The sequence below is a fragment of the Anolis carolinensis genome, chromosome 5 (genome assembly GCF_035594765.1).
Source record: "Anolis carolinensis isolate JA03-04 chromosome 5, rAnoCar3.1.pri, whole genome shotgun sequence".
Lineage (NCBI taxonomy): Eukaryota > Metazoa > Chordata > Lepidosauria > Squamata > Dactyloidae > Anolis > Anolis carolinensis.
The window spans coordinates 136908546-136933215 of NC_085845.1; the positions used below are offsets into that span (position 1 = coordinate 136908546).

General features: G+C 39.3%; 1 protein-coding gene across 4 annotated transcripts in view; it reads left to right on the forward strand.

Moving 5' to 3' along the window:
• The first annotated feature begins 567 nt into the window (after positions 1–567).
• The window catches only part of fam3c (FAM3 metabolism regulating signaling molecule C), a 52990-nt gene continuing 28887 nt past the window's right edge, over positions 568–24670 (forward strand). For 2 of the 4 annotated variants that reach the window (XM_008111254.3, XM_016993882.2), the window contains exon 1: positions 569–791. The gene's annotated coding sequence lies outside the window, so the exon portion shown is untranslated. Of the gene's footprint in view, positions 792–24670 lie in introns of all 4 variants that reach the window. The other 2 variants (XM_008111255.3, XM_003221310.4) reach the window with 2 other exon arrangements.

Consider the following 24670-nt stretch of genomic DNA (forward strand, 5'->3'; position numbering starts at 1 on the left):
CCACTACACTGATATGGTACTGTAATAATAAAATATGAGGAAGAAGAACATAGATGCACCCAAAGCCCAGCCCTCAAACCACTGCATTGGAATGGTAATAATAATAATAATGGGAAAAGAGGAAGAAGAGCTAAAATGCACCCAAAGCCCAGCCCTCAAACCACTGCATTGGCATGGTAATAATAATAATAAAGCCCAGCCCTCAAACCACTGCATTGGCATGGTAATAATAATAATAATGGAAGAAGAGGAAGAAGAGCAAAGAAGCACCCAAAGCCCAGTCCTCAAACAACTGCACTGGCAGTAGGGCCATACAGTTTTCTACCTATTATACTTTTTACAAAATACCACTCAAGCCACGAATAACTTTTAAATAAAAGAGACAAAGAGTAAAGGAGGTGCCGGAGAACCGAGCAACGTCTCTTTGTGACGCAGCACCACTTCAATTCCAGGGAACCCGGTGGGCGGGGCGTTGCTGTCCGGGGGCTGCCTGCCCACTCTGCACATGGGCGGAAACGGCTTCCTGCGGCCTGGCTGCGTGTGCGCGCGCCCGAGGAGTTTCGCCTTGGACTCTCTCTCGCGCGCCCTCCCGGGCGAAGCGAGGCCCGGTCCTCCACCGCTAGAAGGCGCGCGCGCGAGTGAGCGAGGGATTGGGCGGACTCTGCCTTCCTGGGCTCTGGAGTTGCAGCCGGACCGAGCGCCTCCTTCTCCCGCCGCCGCCAGAGCCGGGCGAGGGCCAGGCCAGCCAGAAGGAGCCGAGCGAGGAGGCAAGCGGGCGCCGGAGAGAGCCGGTAAGCCAGGCAGCCCTTCCCATCCCTTCCCCCTCACCTTCTCAAGCGCAGCCACACTATAGCGTTAATGCGGTTCGACACCACTCGATCTGCCCTGGCTCTCCAGTGCTATAGGATCCTAGGAGTGGTCGTCTTACAAGCCTTATCTGCCAAAGAGTACGCAAACGACGCCTCCCAGGATCCCAAAGCATTGAGCAGTTCAAGTGGTATTCAACTGCATTAAATCTAGAGTGCAGATGCACCCTCTGACAGCTGTAGTGGCTCGCCCCCTTCTTTCCTTCGCATAGAGTCCTAAATCTCCTCCTCCCAATATCCACTTTTTATTCCTCTCTCCTCAACTGTATTTGCTGGGGTTGCTGTGAGTTTTCCGGGCTGTATGGCATTCTCTTCAGACGTTTCTCCCACACGTATGGCAGGCATCCTCAGAGGTTGTGAGGTCTGTTGGAAGCTAGCCAAGTGGGGTTTATATATCTGTGGAATAATGTCCAGAGTGGGAAAAAGAACTCTTGTCTGCTTGAGTCAAGTGTGAATGGTGCACCTTGAATAGCATTGAATGGCCTTGCAGCTTTAAAATCTGGCTGCTTCCTGCCTGTGGTAATCCTTGGTTGATTTCGGGCCTTTTTAATATACATTGCTTTGAAACACCCTATGTATATACAGTAGAGTCTCACTTATCCAACACTCGCTTATCCAACGTTCTGGATTATCCAACGCATTTTTGTAGTCGATGTTTTTAATAAATCATGAAATGTTGGTGCTAAATTCATAAATACAGTAATTACTACATAGCATTATTTCATATTGAACTACTTTTTCTGTCAAATTTGTTGTATAACATGATGTTTTGGTGCTTAATTTGTAAAATCATAACCTAATTTGATGTTTAACAGGCTTCTCCTTAATCTCTCCTTATTATCCAACATATTTGCTTATCCAACGTTCTGCCGGATAAGTAAGACTCTACTGTATACACAAAGACATACTGTATTCATTTGCCCACTCTGCTGTTTTAAATATACAAACTGGATCCATCACTTTGAAACACCGTATACAGTATCTATCTATTCTATCAATATACACACACACATTGTACATATCTGCCCATTCTCCTTCAGTCTCTGATGCCCTTCTCCATGTACTTTTACTTACTTACTTACTTAGGCAATCCCTCGTTGTCCAAGTATCATGGCCTTCCAAATGTAGTGTCCTGTAGTGTGTGTAGGTGACTGTGGAGACCTATTCTTGAGCTGCATGTTCTTTCACAGTGAGGACATTGGTTTCCAGATGGAAGGCAGTCATGGCAAGTGTTGGCTTGATGAGCCTTCTTCTTAACTCCTTTCTCCCTTTTGCCCTCCATTCGTGCCTCTTCGAATTCCACAGCACTGCTGGTCACAGCTGACCCCCCCGTTACAACACTTGAGGGCCAGGGCTTCCCAACTCTCGGTGTCTATGCCACAGTTTTTAAGATTAGCTTTATGACCATCTTTAAATCTCTTTTCCTGTCCACCAACATTCAATTTTCCGTTCTTGAGCTGAGAGTATAGTAACTGCTTTGGCAGATGGTTATCGAGCATTTAGACAATATGGCCAGTTCAGCTAAGTTGATGGCGAAGCATCATTGCTTCAATGCTGGTAGTCTTTGCTTCTTCCAGCATGCTGACATTTGTGCACCTGTCTTCCCAAGAGATTTGCAAGATTTTTGGAGGCAACACTGATGGTTTCATTCCAGAAGTTGAGAATGATGTTTGTAGACAGTCCACATTTCGTAGGCATATAACAGGGTTGGGAAGACAATAGCTTTATAAACAAACACCTTGGTATCCCTACGGATGTCGCAATCCTCAAACACTCTCTGCTTCATTCAGAGAAATGCTGCACTCGCAGAGCTCAGACAGTGTTGTGTTTCAGTGTCAATGTTGAAATTTGTGGAGAGGTGGCTGCTGAGGTAGCGGAAATGATCAACATTTTCTAACATGTCTCCATTAAGCTATATTTCTGGCATTGCAGAGGGATTGGCTGGTGACTGCTGGAAGAACACTTTGGTTTGCTCAATGTTCAATGAGAGGCCATGTTTCTTGTAGGCTTTTGCAAAGGTTTTTAGAGTGTCTTGTAGGTCGTCTTCTGAATGCGCATAAACTATGTTGTCATCGGCATATTGGAGTTCTATAACAGATGTTGTTGTGATCTCACTCTGCTAAGTTAAATAGCTTGCCATCTGTCTGATAGATGATTTCCACTCCGGTGGGAAGCTTTCCATCAACAAGATGAAGCATCATAGCAATGAAGATGGAAAATAAGGTTGGGGCAATTACACATCCCTGTTTAACACCTGATTCCACCTTGAATGGGTCACTTTGGGGGCCATTGCTATCCCAAGACTGTTGCCATCATGTCATTGTGGAGGAGCTTTGTCAGGGCACTCGATTTTTTGGAGGATGGTCCAGAGAGCACTTTAATTCACTGTGTCGAATGCCTTTGCAAAGTCAATGTATGCCATGTACAGAAGTTGATTTTATTCCCTGCATTTTTCCTGGAGTTGTCATGCAGTGAAGATCATGTCCACTATTCCTCTGGAAGGGCAGAAGCCGTTCTGGGATTCTGTGAGGGTGTCTTCTGAGATAGGAAGAAGGTGGCGGTTTGCAAGGATTCTTGTGAGAATTTTCCCAGCAGAGCGCAGAAGGGAGATACTTCAATAGTTTCTGCAGTCTGTTCTTTCCCCCCCTTTTTTTTTTGAAAAGGATGATGATGGTGGCATCCTTGAAACTCTTCTGGGATTTTCTTGGTCATCCACACTTTTTCAATGAGCTGTTGGAGTTGCTGTGTCAGCTCAGGTCCAACGTCTTTAAAGATTTCAGCAGGGAAAAAGTGCAGCGGTTCAGAAGGAGTTCAACGTCCTCGGTTCAGGTCAAGTCTTAAGTCTTGCACTTAGATAACATCTCCACTGTGAAATGAATGCAGTTTGGCATCACTTGAACTGCCCAGTCTCAGTGCTATGGGAGTTGCAGTTTTACAAAGTCTTTAGCTTTCTCTGCCAAAGAGTCCTTAGGGCCTCACCAAACTACAACTCCCATGATATATTCAAGTATTCAGAGTGTCCTTGTTCAATGCAGTAGCCCCCCTGTATTGTTTTTATATTTATTTATACCCTGCTTTATCTCTCTTGAAGGGGACTCTGCAGAGATACATTGCAAAACATGTACACATCCCCTGTGGATTCTTGAAACCGTGGGTAATAGGGAATATTATGTTCTGACTATACTTGGGCATGAGGGTTTAGAGAGGCTCAAAAATACTTCTGGGAGTGTGAATAAATGAAACCATGGATGTCGAATCCAATGTGTCTCTTTCTCTCCAATATACAGGAAGTCTCCAAGTTGTGAGACTCGGTTCTGTAGGTTTGTTCTTAAATTGAATTTGTAAGTCGGAACAAATACATTTTTTAAGTGGAACTCCATACACACACATACAGAGTTTTGGATAGCATAGGGAAGGGGTAACAGCCCTGTAGTTTTTGTTTTGCTGTCTGTCCCCAGTTCAGAAGATGTCACCTCACTTTCTGTCCCCGTAAGAATTGGATTTTGAAAAAAAAAGGCTTGTTGTGGAAACAAGGATAAAGCTTCAGTGGAGACAGCTTTGGCCTATGATAATAACTCTTTCAGGGGTGAATTTCCCTTCCTAGGGGGAGATTTTGCTCACTTCCTGTTGACTCACCCCCTTTCTTAATTATGAGTGGTTTATAAGTCTGATTTTTGTAACTTGGAGAATGCCTGTGGTTTGCATTTAATTTTTCTGTGACCCTCACAGTCAAAAATGTGAAATCTACTCACACATGTATATATTATATTTATGCCTTAAATTGTGTTAATGCTTGATATAACAGACTGTAGTTTGCCAAAGTTTCTTCCTTGATAAACTATCGTAGTCTTTAATGGGTAGCGGGGTTCTGTGGTTTTTGTTGCAGCAGTCTAACGCATCCACCCCTCTGGAAACCCAAGTAATACAGAAGCCTCATCTACACTGACCATTTAATGCAGGTCAAAGCTAACTTCATACTGTGTCAATCAGACAACAAACTCCCTTAAAAGCGGGTAAAAAAAGCCCTTAATATACATCAGTTCTGTGTAGTTTGTGTAATCACCCTCCAGGTCTCAAACTGGTTCCAAGATTTCCTATGTAATCATCCACTTTCTTCAATACTGGTTAGAAACTGCATTAAATGATCAGTGTAGATGGGACAAGGGAGGCCTTTGGGATACTTAAAAAGTGCTGCATAATTGTAAAGGGTATTGACAGAGCATGGGTAAGTGAAACCATGGATATTGAATCCATAGATGAGCGATAACCCTCTGCTCTCTTTCTGTTTGTTATATTTTTACCTGAAATTGTATTTATATCCGATGCAGTGGGCTGTAGTTTGCAAAGTTGCTTCTGTAATAAATTAGTCTTTTTGTGGTTTTTGCTGCAACCATCTAACACGGCCCCACCTCTTGAAACAAGGCATAACTTAAAGGCCTTTGGAGGCATGAAAATGCCTTGAGTCTCTTTTAAGAGCGAAAAAGTGGGATATAAATAAATATAAAAATTAATGCTAAAATGCTGTATACATGTAAAGTATTTTAAAGTACTTCTTGCTGTTTATGAGAAAATTGTATCTTTATATTCCACAGATTTTCCATAGCCTGGGATTGGTTTATGTGACGTGTGCCTGCTAGGGTGTCACTATGCACAAAGAGCATTGTGTTTGTGCACAGAAGACATTTTTGGACAGAAAATATCCCTGTGGACGGAGCATTGAAACATCTCATACTAGGCCTCAGCCCTGAAATGTCAGATATATTAATAGTGGCTCTTTTTCATCATGTACAAGAATGCATTTCCTACATCTCTGAGTAACCACAACCGGTTTTCCATGTGTCTGAAAGGAGTTGCTGGGTGTTGCAATTCAAGGAATGTTGCCTCTAGGAAGTTTCTACTGCAAAAAGTTTAAATGCTACTTAAAACATTTTAATCTATGTCTCCACTGTCAGACAGCTGACAGAGTGGATCTCTTTTTTCCTCCTAAGCGCCTTTTCAGTACTTGCTGATGGGTTGAAGTAGAGCCTCTGATTCACCTCAGTGATTGTAAGTGGAATGAGTGCAACAGCAATGACAATTTGAGCTAAATTATGTGTGGGGTTTACAGTTTGCTTCCTTTTGTTCTTGCTACTGTGCTGTTGCAGCTACATGCTGCATAACTTAGCTCGATCTGGTTCCTTTTACAATAGGTGAAAATGCGAGGTTTTTTTTTTCATAGTTAGTGAATTCAGGACTCTTAATTGTTGAGTATTGTAAGTAAACGTACAGTATTTTGGGTTAAAAGCATGAATAGATGCAATTGAGATCTTGTGAATGGTTTAGCTCTGAATCCAACTTTTCAACCATTATTGCCTTTTCTCCTTCTCTTCCTGGAATAGGTTTCTTTTCTTTATCTTCCTAAAACCTGCTGTTTATCAGCCCTGCCCTTGCTTTCTTATCAATCTTAGACTGTTCATTGGGAGGCTGTGTTGTTTTGTATACATTGCAAGGTTACTGGGCAGCTCTATCACACATCACTGTTGCATCTTATCATCATTGAAAAAGGAGACTAGGCTGAGTGGCATGGAAGGTAGTCAGAAAAAAGTAAGCCCAAAGTCCAGTTAGAATGATTAGGTCAAGGAAACCATATTCCTCTGCTGATAAGGCTTGTTCAAGACAGGACATGGTTATGACTTTTGGAGGTCCCTCATTCAAAGCATCATCATGAGTTGAAGCTATGAAGCCCCCGGTGACTCAGTGGATTAAACCCTTGTGCCGGCAGGATTGCTGACTTGAAGTTTGGGTTGCTGAGCTAAAGGTTGCTGGTTCGAATCCGGGGAGAGCATGGATGAGCTCCTTCTGTTAGCTCTAGCTCCCCATGTGGGGACACGAGAGAAGCCTCCCACAAGGATGGTGAAACATCAAACATCCGGACGTCGCCTTGGCAACGTCTTTGCAGACGGCCGATTCTCTCACACCAGAAGCGACTTGAAGTTTCTCAAGTCGCTCCTGATACAAAAAAAAAATAGTTGAAGCTAACCTGGCAGTAAGCAATAATAATAACAAATTGTCATTAAAATATAAAGACTTGCCAAAGTAGAAGTGCTCCTGATATACAATTGGCTCTCCGTGTTTGTTCATGTAACCTTTTCAGATTTGATTAATATTATCTTTTTGGGAATCTCTTAGACCATGTCATTAATATGGTGCTCTAGTGTGACTTTATGGTAAATTTCCACCAAAGGTTGACCACAACATTGTATTAGAAGACCTAATGATTTTAGGGCCCTTCCACCAGGCCTATTTTCCAAGAGAAACCAGCATTTTGATTTAGAGGCCAGATTGCAATTTTGTTGGAGGGGTGGCGAGATACTCTCTAGGGTCAATCTTAAATTGACTCAAGTTCTCCATTTCTATTGGGTTCAAGGCCGAACTACCCCCAAAACCACCATGATTTTGCTGAAATGTGGCAATATACCTTCCTGGGTCAAGTCCAGATTGACCCGAGGGTTATTATCCCCAGACCTAAATTTTTCTACGAAACTTACTGGAAATCTAATCGTTGTGTGCCTTCAAGTTATTTCCAACTTATAGTGATTCTAAAGCAAATTTGTTATGTGCTTCTTTGGGGGGGATTTGCTGGGGGGGGGTACATTAGCTTTCATCTGAGGTTGAGAAACTGTGTCTTAGCCAAGGTAATCCAATGAGCTTCCATGGCTGAGCAGGGATTCTTCACACCCCCGGTTTCCAGAATTAATAGCCCAGTACTCAAATAACTTCACAACACTGGTTCCATTTATCCAATATTGTCAAATCAAAGTTTGGAGGGTTTTATGATTTCCAACCCTGCTCCAAGCCCTACTTGACTTTATGGTACAAAAATTGATCTCTCCCACACTATACTTCTTGTTGTCTAGGACTAGATTTTCTGATATCAGTCCTATAATGTTATTTTTATTCTTGACCTGCTTTTGAGCTGTCAATAGGATTGGATCTATTCTGCAGTTGCCTAGTACATGTAAATTTATATTGAGACCACCAGTTTCTTGGCGTTTCCTCTTTTGTTTCTTAAAACAGCATTCTTTGCATCCCTGGCATCTTAAAGCACTTGACTGAAAATATGGGTACATGTAGTTCTATAGAATTGCTTTGTGTGATCAAGCATTGGAAAACAAGGAGAGTGGAAGGTAATGCTCAAGAGAAAGCACACATTTGAATGTCTCCAGCCATCATAATAGCAAATATTTTTATGAGCAAGCAAATTTACAAACTTGCTAGCCTGCACATTTTTTTAGTAGCCATGGGAGAAATACAGTTATTTTGGGCAGAATAGAGAATTGGATCGTTAGGAAACCCATTTCTTTAAGAACCCAGTGGTTTTGCAAATATGAAACTGAAAAGCAGAAGCAAGAATAAACAGAAATAATTGAAGATATAAATAAATTTGTAATTATGTAACTTTCACACCCAGGAAAATTACAGACATACTTGGTATGATTTTTTAGTGCTAGCTTTCTTACACAGAATTTGACTGACAAAGGACAGCTTCCAAAAAAAAACCCCTGCTAGCTATTGGCAAAGTCATATCAAGTACTTTTGCAGAAATGTCTATAATTTTTCCATCTGTCGCTGCAGACTATCATTTTCATGCTGGTTTAGTCCTGTCACATTTTTAAGAAATAGGCACTAAAATGAGAAGAGATCTCAAATCAGAGTGCCCAACAGTCAGGCTGAAATTTAAACATATCAGGTGCTATAGAATTTGGACCAGGGGTCTACAGAAGGTGTGTCAATACTGTAGAATTAATGCAGTTTGATAACACTTGAACTGTCATGGCTCAACTTTATGAGTTACTGGGAATTGCACTTTTACAAGGTCTTTAGTCTTATTTCCCAATAGTACTCATTCCGCACCAAACTACGATTCCCATTATTCCATAGCATTGAGCCATGGCAGTTCAAGTGATATCAAACTATTTTAACTCTACAGTGTATAGATGCACTCCAAGTTTAAGTTGAACTTCTGTATTATGTCAATATAGTAATTACTCCCAAGAATTACAGACACCTATTCCTGGAGTATCAGGAAGCAATTGAATGGTGAATTGAAGACTTACTGAGATCTTGAAGAATATCAGAAAAATATCTTCCCATTCATATGCAGAAATATAACAAATTGAGGGATTATAATCATTAGACAGAACCTCTGTTACATTCCACCAAAGCATTTACCGTCCTTTCTTCCTGAGACAGAGATAAATAAATGCTTTTCCTTTCAGCACAGCTCTTTTCTTTTGCTTGATAAGTGCTTTATATATTTCCACTTAATCTTATAATAAGCTAAAATATATCTTCTTGAGTGTGACACAATTGTAATCAAACCATTTTGTATTCCTAGGATGATTATAGCTGTCTGATAAGTTAACCTCACCAAAGTACGTTTGAATGAATATAGCATAATAATACAACTCATCTTTATCAGGAGAAACTAGAATCTTCTGAGATATTATAAAAAGGACAAATTTGACCTTAGTCCTCTATGTGCGTTTAATCCTCCTCCCCCCCCCCCCCCCCGCCAGAGGTGGAATCAAGTAATGGAAATCGAATAGCAAGACAGGCTATGTTTATAAATACTGTATGCAACAAAAGTAATTTCTGAATATGCGTGAAATATGCTTTCTAATCATGAAGTTAAAACCTCAATACAGTCTTGTGGATTCCTGATAAAACCTACAGTATATAAAAAGGCATTTTCGGAGTGTTTTCTCTTGAAGCAGGTGTGGTGTCAACAGTAAATGAAAATAAGTAGCTAGAATTCACTCCAAGCTGTTTCCTTTGAAGATAAGACCTCCTTCCAAAGAGAGACCATATTTAACCTTGATCTGTGTTTTACAAAAAGGATAACAGCAAAGGGTACTTTGAGTGGAAATGTATTAGCTTGGTCATTGATAGAGTTCAGCTCAACTGAACATGTCTACTGGGTGTGTTTTGATAAGATAGGGGTAGGGAGGGGGTGGTAGAAAGTGAGGGGGAAAGGGGTAATACGGGTAGGGGGGGGTCAGGGTCCTTGTCGATTCTTGACTTCCATTCTTCTCTATAAAGTTGTCATAACTATTTGTATTATTTATGTTGTTGGTACAGTAGAGTCTCACTTTTCCAAGCTAAACGGGCCAGCAGAAGCTTGGATAAGCGAATATCTTGGATAATAAGGAGGGATTAAGGAAAAGCCTATTAAACATCAAATTAGGTTATGATTTTACAAATTAAGCACCAAAACTTCATGTTATACAACAAATTTGACAGAAAAGGTAGTTAATTACGCAGTAATGTTATGTTGTAATTACTGTATTTACGAATTTAGCACCAAAATATCACGATATATTGAAAACATTGACTACAAAAATGGCTTGGATTATCCAGAGGCTTGGATAAGCGAGGCTTGGATTAGTGAGACTCTACTGTATCATTCTTTTTGTGTGTGTGTGTGTTGACAGTTGACACTTCTCCTTCGTGTTAAGGGCTTTATAACAATATTCTAACTTTTTCTTTCTTCATCCAGTCCAATCTATCCTTTTTTTGGGGCTTATTTTGTGTTGTTGATAGCAAGAACATTAGGTAGTCCATATTCATTATATCCCATATTCTTTTTATCCATTCTTCCACTTTTGGTATTAATTTCTGTTTCCATAATCTTGCAAGAACTAATCTGGCAGCTGTTGTTAAGTGTGTAAAGATTTTATCTTCATTCTTTCCCCATTGATTATTCGTCATGCCCAATAGAAAGAATTCTGGGAGTAGTGGTATTTTTATCTTTATGATTTTTTGACATTTATCGTGGATTTCCCTCCAGTACGGTTTTACCTTCTCACAAGACCACCACATGTGTAGGTACGATCCTTCACCTCTTCCACATTTCCAGCATTTAATCTTCTTGCCTTTGGTAAATTTTGATGTCCTTTTTGGGGTCAGGTGCCACCAATAGAACATTTTCCACCAATTTTCTTTCAATTCATAGGCATATGTATAATTTAATTCCCCCCCCCCCCCCCATAAAAGTTCCCATTCCTCTAATAATACAGTTCTTCCTAGATCTCTTGCCCAATTTGTCATGCACTCCTTTATTTATTCCTTCTCAGTGCTCCATTCCAATAGAAATTTATATATTCTTGAAATTTTCCTCTTTCCCTTGTCTAATATTACATCCCATGGTGTTACCTTATCCTCAAATCCCTGAATCTTATATAAGATAAGATGATTTTAGAGAGGAAGGTGGTGCCAATCAGGGACTCCTGAGTCACTACCTTAGTAAATTTTCTTGGTGACTAGATGACAGGGTGACAAATGTAAGAAAAGAAATCACATAGAAATTGTATCAGAGGCTAGTGAAAAATGAGCGGCAATAAGAGGTTTAATTGTGAAGGATTTGTGTATTTTTTTGTCTAATGCATTTCAGAATGATTTGTCACTTGAACTTGGCTGTAGGGAATGTGAGTTTCACTCATGACGCTGGCTCAATCTGCACATAAAAATAAAAGATTGTGAAGGAATGTTGCAAACTTGCTAAACTAAATAAATGTCCTGTAGTTGAACCATAGGCTATTTTTCTTTCTATATACGTACCTTGTTAATGCGTTCTTATACATGAGGCAATGACTATTAAGGATGTAGTTTTAAACTAATCGACTAGGAGTAGCGCCACACTTACTTTTGAACCCTACTAGCAGTAGCGTCACACTTACTTTTGAATATGTTGGCTTAGAATTAAGCTTGATGTACAAAACATATGCTCATCTTATATACATATACAATACATTTCATAGGGTTTTCTTCAGCATGGAATACTCTTTCACCGTGCCCTTAGTGCTGGTAAAAGCTTTCAAGCTAGAAAGAGGCTTACAGAAAAAGGAGGCTATGCAGGAATAAAAAAGATTGTATAAAGGAGCTTCTTTGTCAGAGGCTTTGTTAACTGAAGTATGCATCTATCAATCTGTCTATCAGTCGAAGTGACGTATGTATGTTCGTCAAAGGTTCCTACATAGTGTGATGGATATAGACCAAACTTGATTCACATACCCTTCATGATCCAATTTAAAATACTGGTGGGGTTTCAACGTTAAAAAACACCTTTTGGGATCAGGGCCCTATACATTTAAAAAAATGTATGTTAACTCTCAGGTCTAGCCATAAGAGGGAAATATAGAGACAGCTATCTGAAAGGGCTAGGTAAAAAATGGAAGCAAGCTGGAGAAAGGAGTCCTTAAGATGAATCTTGGGTAATAATTTAGTTCTTGACATAATCCTGTATTCAGGGTGGTGTATTTTTTATGCATGGAGAAAAATAATTAACCTGAGTTAATCTGTAGTGAGAAGCTGACTACTGAAACTTTTATTTAAAAAGAAGCTCATCAACCTTGCATTCCCTGGGATGCATTTTCTAATGGGAACATTCATAAAGTTAACAATTAGTATTTCTAATAAATAGCATTACAAAATGCATAACCAGGGCTGCACTGGGTTTATATGCCCATTTAAAAAAAAATTGTGCTTGTGAGCAGTTTACAAAATAGGATTTAATGTGATGGACAATTAATTTTCTTCCTACCTTCTTCCCATTATTTCTCCATCCATCACATTTGGCTAGCTACTATGTTCATCTGCAGTCCATTTCCTTATTTCCCTTGTCTTTGTTCCATGAAACTTTTTATGCTGCAACCTCGGTCTTTAACCTATTCCTTTTCATTATGAATACAGGATGCTACTGTTAGCTCCAATCTGGCTAAAAGACATCAGTGGCACTTATTTAACCTCTGTTCATTTCAACAGTATAACTTAGAGGACGTTTTATTGGTTATGCTTTTGTTAAGGAAGTATATTTGTACCACTGTATTGCAAACTACCCAGACATTTAATAATGCACCCAGTTCTATCTTCTGTTCACTGTTGCTGCAAAGCATGGTTTAAAAACATTTTCATGAAAGTTTCATTGGGGAAAAGGTGCTGATTCCAAGTAAATGTACTTTGTCTTAGTATTGAAGAATTCTAGTATCCTAGAGAGAGAAACAAAAGTGATGATATACATGAATTTTAAAATTTACTACTCTTGTGTGGAGGGGTTTTTGTCTGATCCTCCCCATGCCGTTTTCCAAGAAGTTGGCTCTAAAATATTAGATCTTCCACTGTGTATGAATTAACATTCCCTGCTGAATGATTTCTCTGTGCCCAGGAGGGAAATTCTCAAGGTGTAGATCAAGGCAAAAAGTGAATGGTAAATCCTCTTAACATTAACGGTTATTGGAGTTTGGCATAATTCCTTCCCTTTGAAATATTTAATGGGAGCAAATATGTTTTGCCGTGTTGCTTGGTTGTAATGGTTGCTTATTACTAAATAAAGAATGAATAAGTGTGGCTGGTATTATTTAATAATTGTATACCTGCTGCGGTAATTGTCAACTACTGTGTGTAAGAGTTCTCCATAAAGGTTTAGTGAATTATTTTTCATCTCATAGCTAACAGTGTTTGGACAAGTTCATGTTATGCAGATTCAAATGCACCTAACCCCAAGGTCTAAAGATCATATTTTAAAGAATGCTACCCTTGATTTTTTAAATCAACCTCCATTAACAGCACTGAAAAGACTGAATGTGGTGAAATGGTTATCCTCTATTTTTAGACTGTGCTTATTGGGAGATTTGGGAAGGTGAGGTTACAATTTGAAACTTTTCTAAGTTCTGGCCATTGAGTCAGAAATCTTAATGAATGACCTCAGGCCAAACTTGCTTCCTCCCTGTATGACTTACCTCACCACATTGCTATGAGGAAAAAGTGGGAAATAAATCTCTGAGTTTGTTAGACTGGTGGTGTAATAGGAGTGCAATGGATAAAATTGAAAAGAGGTATATTAGAGTTTACAAGTGAAGCCCTAGGCACACATACTTGTCTCTCTTCGTTGCTGCGTGCCTTCAAGTCATTTCTGACTTACAGCACACTAAGGTGAACCTATCATGTGTTTCTTTGCAAGATCAGAGGGATCTATCATTGGCTTCTTCTAAGGCCAAGAGAAGTATGACTTCTTTATGACCAGGAATTCAAATTCAGGTCTTCCAGAGTCCTAATCCAACACTCGAACTATTACAGCACATAAGTTCTGTGCAACTCAGTAAGATCTCTCTTTTTTATAAACTGTGACTAGGATCAATCTAAAAACTTTTCTTAACAAGGGCTTCTTAAAAAGTTGGTTTCCAAGATTTGGAGTAGTGCATTAATTGGCAAATAATGACTTGGTTGATAGGACTATAATCAGACCCTAGATATCACTCATCAAGGTAGCGATCAGTCCCTTCCTTCCTGAAACTATGCTGAAGAGAATATGTTTCTGTAAGATTAGGATGTCAATTCAATGCCATGATGTCTAAAACCATTTTGCCCAGTATCGGTTAGTATTTGTTAGCCTTGTAAAATATTTTTCCATCAAAAAGATCTTTCCACTTCACTATTTATTATTGCTCCAAATCTGTTTCCTCTATAAAACAGGTATACTTTGTGATGTGTCCCAGGCCAAGATAACATCTTCCCAGAATTTCTTAGTGTTGCTTCTGTTTCACAACCAAAGCCAGTTTGTCCAGTTTTGAGAAAGTCAAGCAAACCTCACTGAATGTTGGTTTTACATCACTGCTGCTTCAATTGTCAGGTTAAAATTATGGAGACCTAGGTTCAAACTGGACTGAATCTGAAAATGTCAGGTTAAAATTATGGAGACCTAGATTCAAACTGGGCTGAGTCCAAAGATGTCAGGTTAAAATTATGGAGATTTACGTTCACATCCCCTCCAATAAGGGGACATGTAGCATCGCAGGTTGCTTTGACAATATAGTGGGCCTGGGGACTACCACAAATACTGTCTTGAACTTCTTGGAGGAAATGTGAAATTTAAGTAAAATAAAAGTACAGTAATATAGGCAATTTATAGATGATAAAGTTTTTGCTTCTGCTCTTCAGTCATCACCTACAGATATGGGAAAACATTTTCGTCCTATAAATAATCCAGATACTTTATTTTCTTAGCGGTATCCGGAGCAGTAATTCTCACTAGAGTGACTTATATGACGTTAAAGTATTGAGTGTTGCAGATGTAACAGAATGAATATGTACATTATGACCCCAATTTCTGCTGAAGATATATTCCAAGACCTCCTGTGGATACTTGAAACTGTGAATAATAGTGAACCCTGTATTTTGACTACACAGGCAGTCTCCAAGTTACAAACATCCAACTTACAAACAAGTCATAGTTAAGAACGGGGGTGAGACAACAGAAAGTGAGAGAAATCTACCCCTTAGAAGGAATATTCACTCCTGGAAGAGTTATCATAGGAGTAAGGTGTCTCCACTGAAGTTTTATCACCAATCCTTGTTTCCTTAACAACTCAACATTTTCAAAACCCAATTATCACAGGGATAGAAAGAGGTGAAAACTTTTGAACAGAGGTACAGACAGCAAAACAAACACCACAGGGGTATTAACTCTTCCCTATGCTATCCCAAAGTAAAAGAAGTGTATTTCTGGCTGGAGTTACACTTCAAAAATTTACGTCTTCTGACCTACATACTAATACAGCTTAAGAGCAAACTTACAGAACCTATTTTGTTTCTAACTTGGGGACTGCCTGAACTTGTACCAGAGGTATACCATAGAATATCATTGGAGGATCTAGAGAGGTTGTCATGACTATAAAAGGAGTTCTTTATGGTCATGGGGACATTATTATTAATGATTAATGATTAATTATTATGGAAACAATTGACATATCATATGTTTTCATAAGTTTTCCTCTTTCTATGCTGCTACTTGAATGTATCAGCCAGCTATGAAGCTGTAGCCCATCCATGCCTTCATATCCTCTATCTCTCTAGTTCAGAGGTTGTTGGAATGGCATGTAAATGGGATGATAATGCCACTGAAATTGTGTTAATAGTAAGCAGTTTCATGATTCCCTACGTGGAAGTATCTGATAAATGAGTCTGCCGGTAGAGGAGAGAAATATAGGTTTTGACCATGTAATGGTCTAACCTCTGTGTTAGGAATTTAGTTTGGTGTTCAGTGGAATCTGTGGTGCTGTCCAGTAGAGTAGTGTGTTGGTAAATGCTTTCTAATCTACATATTATATTTAAAATGGTAATAAAACAAATAGAAAAAAATAAAAGTTAGATGACTTATTTCTTTGTTTATTCAGTCATTTATATCCTACCTTTCCCTAGGGATATGACTTATATGTTCCTCTCACCGTGTTTCTTGGGGAGATGGGGCAGGTACAAATAAAGTTGTTCTTTATTATTATTATTATTATTATTATTATCTCAATTGTGGATTTTCATCAGTAGGTGTAGTGTGTGACGTAAGCAGTCTTAGTGCGAGAACCCAGTTTGACATGCTTCTTCTCCTTCAACAAAAGGGGGGAAGAGAATGTATGAATTGACCATCTGCTTAATTTAATTCTGTCTCTGATTCTTATGCAATTTGTGTGCCCTAGCTGTGTTCTGAATCCTAGGATCTTCCCACACATGTCTAATTATAAACCAGAACCTTTCTTCTTCTCCATATTGCCTAATCCTGTTAAATTTTACCTTTCGATTTTATTTTTCATTTCAAGTTCTCTGTGACTAATAGGACATTAAATGAGTTTATCTGTAGGGCAGTAGAGCTGCAGGCTAATGTTTTAAGAATGACAATTGTTTGTGAATGGGAAAGGATACTACCAAAGGATCAATGGCCATTCTATTTGGTTATGGGTTGTGGATCAACTTGCTGAATACTGCCAGGGTGGAATGTATCACTGGGTCTTTTTGTATGACGGCAAGTAGAATTGCCTATAATCAGGATTCATTGGCATTTTGCCTGCATATCACAGCCATGACACAAAGCATTGCCTCCTTTCCTTAGCAGCATGAATGGGGCGCCCATGCAGGGTGAGACCTAACTATTAAGGCAGTGGTTCTCAACCTGTGGGTCCCCAGATGTTTTGGCCTACAACTCCCCAGAAATCCCAGCTAGCTCACCAGCTGTTGGGATTTCTGGGAGTTGAAGGCCAAAACATCTGGGGACCCACAGGTTGAGAACTACTGTATTAAGGGAACATATTCTCCAGAGGTGCCCCAATTAAGTAGTAGGAAACCTTACCATTCCAGATACTTTATCCTACAATCCCAAAAAAGCTGTGCAAGGTCAACTTTAAGGGGTTTATAGTTTAAAATCAGGATGGTGAAACGTTCCCCACTCCCAACCTAAGAGTTCAGGTGAAAAACACTCCCTGCTTTTTAAGATTGCCTAATGAAAATTGCTTTACTTGTTTGTTTTGAGATTATAAATTTAGGCATTGTGCCAAACCATAACTCATTCCAACTCAGCAACACTTCAGTTATGCATAATTGGTAAACTGCAACTTAGAGATGGATGCTTGCATTCATTTTCTAAATTAGTATTCAACAGTCAATTGTTCATTGATATTGCCATCATGTATAGTCTCTGAAGCCTGAGCGATAGTTTTACCTATCTATTCAGATATTACATCAAACTGCAACTAAGCTCGTTTAGTCAACGGTCACATTTACCCACTGTTACAATAAACCATTGGTTATTACAAGATCACACTGCATTGGGATTTGGGTTTGTGAGCGAAGAAAGAAATTTGAAGCTTCCTTTCATCAGTTGAAAGATTCTGCTATTTCTCACTTGTCTGGATTGAGAGAGTAGATTGTGAAGCCTTCAGGTGTTGACTCCCAGAAGGGCTGGAAATGCTTGGATACTCATCCTTATTTTGATCAATTAATGTGTGTGTCCTTCTTGCAAGATGTGCAAATTGCCTTCGTACTTCCTCCTACCTGCACCTTCAATTAAGCTTCTTGTTTTCCTGTGGGAGAGGCCAAGTTGTATGATGTAATTGATACTACTTCAGCTGCTAAACATTTGGATGAATTGTAGTACTAGGTCTTCAGCATGCACTTCTTTCATACAGTAGGGCAAAGTTTTCCAAATGTTTCATTTTGGTAACACACTTTTTAGAAATGCATTATTTTGCAGCACAGTAATTCAGTTTTACTACCATGTTTCCCCGAAAATAAGACAGTGTCTTATATTAATTTTTGCTCCCAAAGATGTGCTGGGTCTTATTTTCAGGGGATGTCTTATTTTTCCATGAAGAAGAGTTCACATTTATTGTTGAACAAAAAATGAACATTTATTATATACTGTACAGTAGTTATCATCACAAACCAGCGTAACCAGACAAACTGTGAATCCTATCAAGAATTTCTTGTTACTGCCATTATTTCCATGTACAACAGGTATGTACATTTGCCAATCCTGCATGCTCTGGTGTTCTGTTTGGCAGGCACTGGGCATGCTTCCAAACAAAAACTTTGGTAGGTCTTACTTTCGGGGGAGGCCTTATATTTAGCAATCCAGCAAAATTTCTATTAGGTCTTATTTTTCGGGGATGTCTTATTTTTGGGGAAACAGGGTAGCAAGTCAGACGTTAAACCAACGCCTATAAGAGATACAGACACATACATAAATTCTAATAACAAAATGTATAGGGACATAGCATATCTCATGAAAACCTTTCACACACACACACACACATAATTTATTGTTTACATCGACTCAAAGATTTCACGTTACATTCATGTGATACACAAACACACTAAAATGTTGTGACATACAGTTTGGAAAGCTCTGCAATAGAGAATAAATTTTAAGTGTGATTGTTGAAATCTTTTAGACTATATTATTTCCCCAAAATGCAATGAATTGTGTTTTTCCCTCTTTTCATTGTGTTCTTATATTTTGCATTAGTTTGCCCACAATGAGGCATAGTGTTGTAATTGGTATGAATAAGTAAGTGAGGATGGGGCTAAGTAGCATGGATTTTATTCTTATGTTGTTGTTGTTGTTGTTGTTGTTGTTGTTGTTGTTGTTGTGTGCCTTCAAGTTGTTTCCAATATATGGTGATCCTAAGGCAAATCTGTCACAGTCTTAGAGTATGAGATTACCCAAAGTCACCCAATGGGAATTGAACCCTAGTTTCCAGAGTCATAGTCTAGTGCTCAACCCAGATTTTTGTGGTTGATTTTTTCAGTAAAATATCTAGACTTATACATGAGTATATAGAGTATATAGCACTTACTAGTGTGACCCCACACTACAGAAAAGCTAGTATTCGTGCCTAATTAACGACATATCTGACTGCTGCAGCACATTGTACATGAGGCTGATCATGAAGGCTTTTCAGAGTTCCTGAATAAATAGTAATTTGTCCTTCCATTTTCACTAACTGGATACATTTGCATTTATGTTTTTCCCCCAGTTGATATTACTTAATGTAGAGGATTTGTAATATTATTGTAATTGTAATGTTCACTGCTAGTCAGGTGCCCAAATCACTGGCCATAAGGCATAATTCACCAACTCAATTTCAGAGTGCTTTGATGAACAAGCATCTCATGTTCTCCTAATTCCATAAGAACATTTTGAATCAATTTAACCAACATAGCATTTTCTGTTTTGTTTTCTCTATCCTCTAATCCCTAGCATTTTACAGGAATTATATTGTTCTAGTGAATCAGCATGCTATGAGTACCTAATACTGCAGTTGAGCCAGTTGGATAGCTAACTAAAAAGAATAAACTTTTGTTTCCTGGTCAGAGATAGTAATTGTATTGCCACATAAACAATGGCCATTATGATGGCATTTAGTAATCCTAATATAGTAGAGTCTCATTTATCCATCATAAACGGGCTGGCAGAACGTTGAATAAGCGAATATGTTGGATAATAAGGAGGGGTTAAGGAAAAGCCTATTAAACCTCAAATTAGGTTATGATTTTACAAATTAAGCACCAAAACATCATGTTATACAACAAATTTAACAGAAAAAGTAGTTCAATACACAGTAATGTTATGTTGTAATTACTGTATTTACGAATTTAGCACCAAAATATCACGATGTATTGAAAACATTGACTACAAAAATGTGTTGGATAATCCAGAACGTTGGATAAGTGAGACTCTACTGTATCTCCTGGAGAGACCAATCCTGCATTAAACAATATCATGGTATATTTTAAAGATTGCCTTCTTTCACCTTTGGCTACCTGTCGGCTGTGATTCTTTCTAGAAATCCTGCTTCTTGTCTTTCCCTTTTACCTTTGGGAGTTCTTGTATGCTGGAGTGTAAGGCAAGGCTTTTTTCATTGCAGCCCCAAAATTGCAGCATTATAGTTGGACTGGAAATTCAGATTGGTGTCTCTACAGTCTTGAGATTCACTGTGTGATACTTCGCCAGTCTCAGCCAGATGTGTCCTTAAGGTTGTTCTGTTCATTGCTATTCTCTCATTAGATGAAATGATATATTAGCTAGTGTTTAAAAAAAAACCTATACTTCTCAAACCTTGTCCCCCATTCTAATTGGTTTTGCCCCTGCCTTCTCCCATCTGCTTCTGTGAGTTTGGTGTGTAGCTACTAATTTCATTGTTGCTCTTTAGGGTTTGCATACTGACTGGCAGATGTTCGAGAGCCAGTGTGGAAGGCCTGTATGAGGTAATAATCTAATGTAGACCTTGAAAAGTTATTTTTTGGAACTAAAGGTTCTACAGTGATTTTTTTTATCGTGTCAAAAGCAATTTGAGAACATACTGCAAGTCACTTCTGGTGTGAGAGAATTGGCTGTCTACAGAGATGTTGCCCGGGGACATCCAGATGTGTTACCATCCTGCTTGGAGGCTTGTCTCATGTCCCCACAATATAGAGCTAACAGACGGGAGCTCACCTGGTCTTACTGATTCAATACAGCTACCTTCAGGTCGGCAACCCAACCTTCAGGTTAGCAATCCAGCTGGCACAAGGGTTTAACCCATTGCGCCACTGCAGCTCCTACAGTGATAACACGATTTTTGTCCCTGGGTTATAAATGTAATTTCCTAATTGGTCTTATTATAAAAACATAAAAAACATGTATTAAACTGCAAAAACTTTGTTTTCGCAGAACATCCTACAGCACATTTTGCTATATTTTTTCAAATAATATCACATCATGACTCATCCAATTCAACATAGTTTATGGCAGCCACAAAAAACAGAGTTTCTGGAGTATAACAACTGCGGTACTTTCAAAGTAAGTACTGCACAAAGAAACAGGAAATAACACTTTCAAACCAGGAACAGAACATTTCCAAATTTTGTTACATGGTGTAATGATAGGCACAGGCTTCCTTATATTTGGTTGAATTGCATAACTTCTGTTGAAGGCAGTGATTTTAGATATAAATCAAGATAATGACAGATAATGTTGGTTAAGATCAAATAATCTCCATATGGCTGGAAGAAACCAGGAGATCAGATCAAAGCTTGTGCTCTGAACTGAATTGTGTAAATATTCAATCCTATAAGGGCTTTGAAAAGTTTCTTTTTGGACTACAGTACAACCCCTGTATCCACAGGACATTCCTGAACTTACTCCGGATACAGGAAATGGTGGATAGTAAAGAATCCTATTGAAATGAATGAATTCTACTCAAAATTGTTGTAGAATCATCCTGAAGGATCTAGAAAGTTCCTACATAGGAATCCTCTTTAGGAATTTGCTAGGTCCTTCAACGTGACACTGTGGCAACTTCTGGTAGAAATGTGCCATAGAATTGCCTGGAGGACCTAGAAAATCCCTATAGAGGTCATACTTTGCTGGATTTGGATAAATGAAACTGTAGATACTGTGCTGCAGATATAGAAGGTCAGTCCACTGAATTCTGAAAACTACAGTTCGAGAAAGTAACATTTCCAGTGTCTGAATCAGCCCAGTGCCATCCTGGATGATCTGTGGATACCACAAATGATCCCATAACCAGTATTTAAAAACTCTAAAATCAAAACAGTAGATGGGAACCAACACTCTGAGGGCAGAGGACAGCTAATGACTGAACAAAGGATGCCCCCAGGCAAGAGACAAAACCTTTCCATTGCTAATTAGGGTGATAAACTGAAACATTAATGCTGGCTTCCCAGTGACAAAGGACTCTTGCCACACCCTGGACTCTACACAGATATATATTCTTTCCTTTCCTTACTTAGTTTATCCATACCTCACAACCTCTGAGGATGCCTGCCATAGATGTGGGCAATACATCAGGAGAGAATACTTCTGGAACATGGCCACACAGCCCGAAAGACATACAACAACCCTGTGATCCCGTCCATGAAAGCCTTCGACAACACGATCCCATAATCCTTCCTTCCCAGGTTAAAGGGCTCCTGTGTGGATGGGACCATACCTTGCAATAGACCAGTGGTTCTCAACCTGTGGGTCCCCAGGTGTTTTGGCCTGCAACTCCCAGAAGTCCCAGCCAGTTTACCAGCTGTTAGGATTTCTGGGAGTTGAAGGCGAAAACATCTGGGGACCCACAGGTCAAGAACCACTGCAGTAGATATATCTGCAAAAAACAACCATAGGAAGCTGTTCTTGTCAGCAGTGAATTATCTACTGTGCCAAGAGAACAAATGAACTGTAGCTTATAGAAACTTTGTAATATATTATTTATGAATACATTTCAGATTAACAGCATCAGTCATTAGGGCTCCAAGGAAGGAGACAAGTGTAAACTCCAGAGCTTCTGTTGTTGCAAAATAAAGCAGTGTGTCTCTTCAGAATGGTACTTGAGCAACTTCACTGGATTTCTGATCCCCCCCCCCCCCCAATTACAAAGCAAGACAGTCTCAGAGATTAGACTTATTTGGTGTCCATTGAACGTCTGCTCTGTTTACCCGTGTCTTCCTTCCTTCACTCCTTGCAGTTTCAATATTAGGGCCAGGTGCAACAACTTCCTGTGTTATTTACTATCTCAAGGATGGTGAAACGTTACCAGTAGCTTTGGCCTCGGCAGGAAATTGTTTTGGTTTCTGAAGCCTCTGCACAGCGTGAGGAACATATACATCATGTGCCCCCAGGTTTCTGCAGTTCTTTACCCTTATTTTCCCCCATTTTTTTCAAAACTTTCTTTTGAGTCAGAGCACTCTTTGCATCCCAAAGTGGATGGGTGAAGGCAAACTTTGCCATTTTGTCTCTCTGGGTAGTTCAAGGTCTAGGAGAGGTCTTAATTCCAATTAACTAAAGGCCTTTATTGGGTTTATGACATAGAAGCAGTCCAAAACATAGTGAATAGAGATGTGCAATCTGGCCAAAAGGCATGCTGTTTTGGGGTCCATTGTCAGCTGACCCCTCATTCTGTTTACCGAGAAGTTACTTGAATGGGGAGGGGTGTTGCCATTTTCATTTGGGAAAGATTTGGCTCATTGCCTACAATGGGAAACTTTAAAAGCTCAATCCTAAGCCATTTTAAGGCCTATCTGCACGAATCCTACCTCAGTTTTAGATCCCATTTACAACTGCAGGCCTGCCTAGTTTCAAAACAATTCACTAATCTACTGATTTTTTAGAATTATTTTAAGTTTTAACAATAACATTTTTTAAATAAAATAAACCACAAGAGAGGGTTCTGGAAACTAGTTGCTGGTTGTGTACATTCTCAGCCAATCAGAGCATAGACACAACCAGGCTTTTATTGGCTGAGAAACAGAGGGAGAGAGAAAAACTTCAACTCCCATCATGCTCCGAGAGGAACTTTTCAATGCCCGCCCCATGCAAGTGCTGCTGGGAAATTGAGTTGCCAGCAGGGCCCTCTCTGGAAGAGGAGGGAACTTTCCAAGAAGAAATGGCCCTGCTTCAGGTATATTGCAGACTTAACTCCTTCCTATCCATAACCAATCAAATCTGGCTCCCTTAATCCGTTTTCCCAGACTGTGCGGCTCCCTCCTCCCCATTCAAATATTTTTAAAAACGGACTACCGAATATTACCAATAATTTTCGTTCAAACTGATTCAGACCCAAGCCTAATAGCAAGGCTATTTATGTGGCACGTGCAGCTGCCATAATAGCATGTGCTTAGTACTTGGCTACTTCTCTGTAGAAAGTGCTTTTCTTCAAGTAAATCAGTGAAGCATCCTTGGATCTTTCCCTTCCCTTCTCCATCCCCAATTTTATGCTCATATTAACTTTGTGGGATGGCTTAAAAGAGGAGAATTATGTCTGTTCCTCAGTCTTTTCAGTCCTTACCCGATACTATAACCACTTTGTGTGTATGTATGTAATTTCAAGTCTTCAGTTGACCTATGGCGACCCCATAAATTTCATATTGTTTTCTTGTTCAAGGAAGACTCAGAGGTGGTTTTCCTACTTCTGTCCTCTAAAATGTAGCCTGGTGTTTGTTGTAGGTCTCCCATGCAAGTAATAACTAGGGTTGCTCCTGCTTTTCTTCCGAGATCGGATAGGATCTGACGTCTTTAGGATATTTTGGCCCTCTACTACTGCTTTACTGCACGGTTTTTCAAATAAAAGCTTGCTGCCTTCCTTGAATCACGTCTTCTGTATTCACTTACAGCACTTTTCTCAGTAGGGGAAATGTGGGAATGCAGTCTCTCTGGCAAGTCCACAGAGTTGGATCATCTGTTTTTAGAAAGAGGAGTTAAGTATAGGTTTGCAATTCAAGTTAAACAGTGGAGGCTGAGATTGTAACAGCATAATAGCAAATTCTTTTCAAATACTAATATTGCCAGAGTGCCTTTTTTATATAGATGAGCATGATATTTATCCTCCCTCCCCACTCTCTTTATATTCATGCATATGGAAAAACAAAATAACCTGCATTTTCTGTTTATTTGTTTCAGTTTTTTCACAAAAAAACCAACAAAAAACAAACCCCAAATATTCCAGCTATTCAAACCA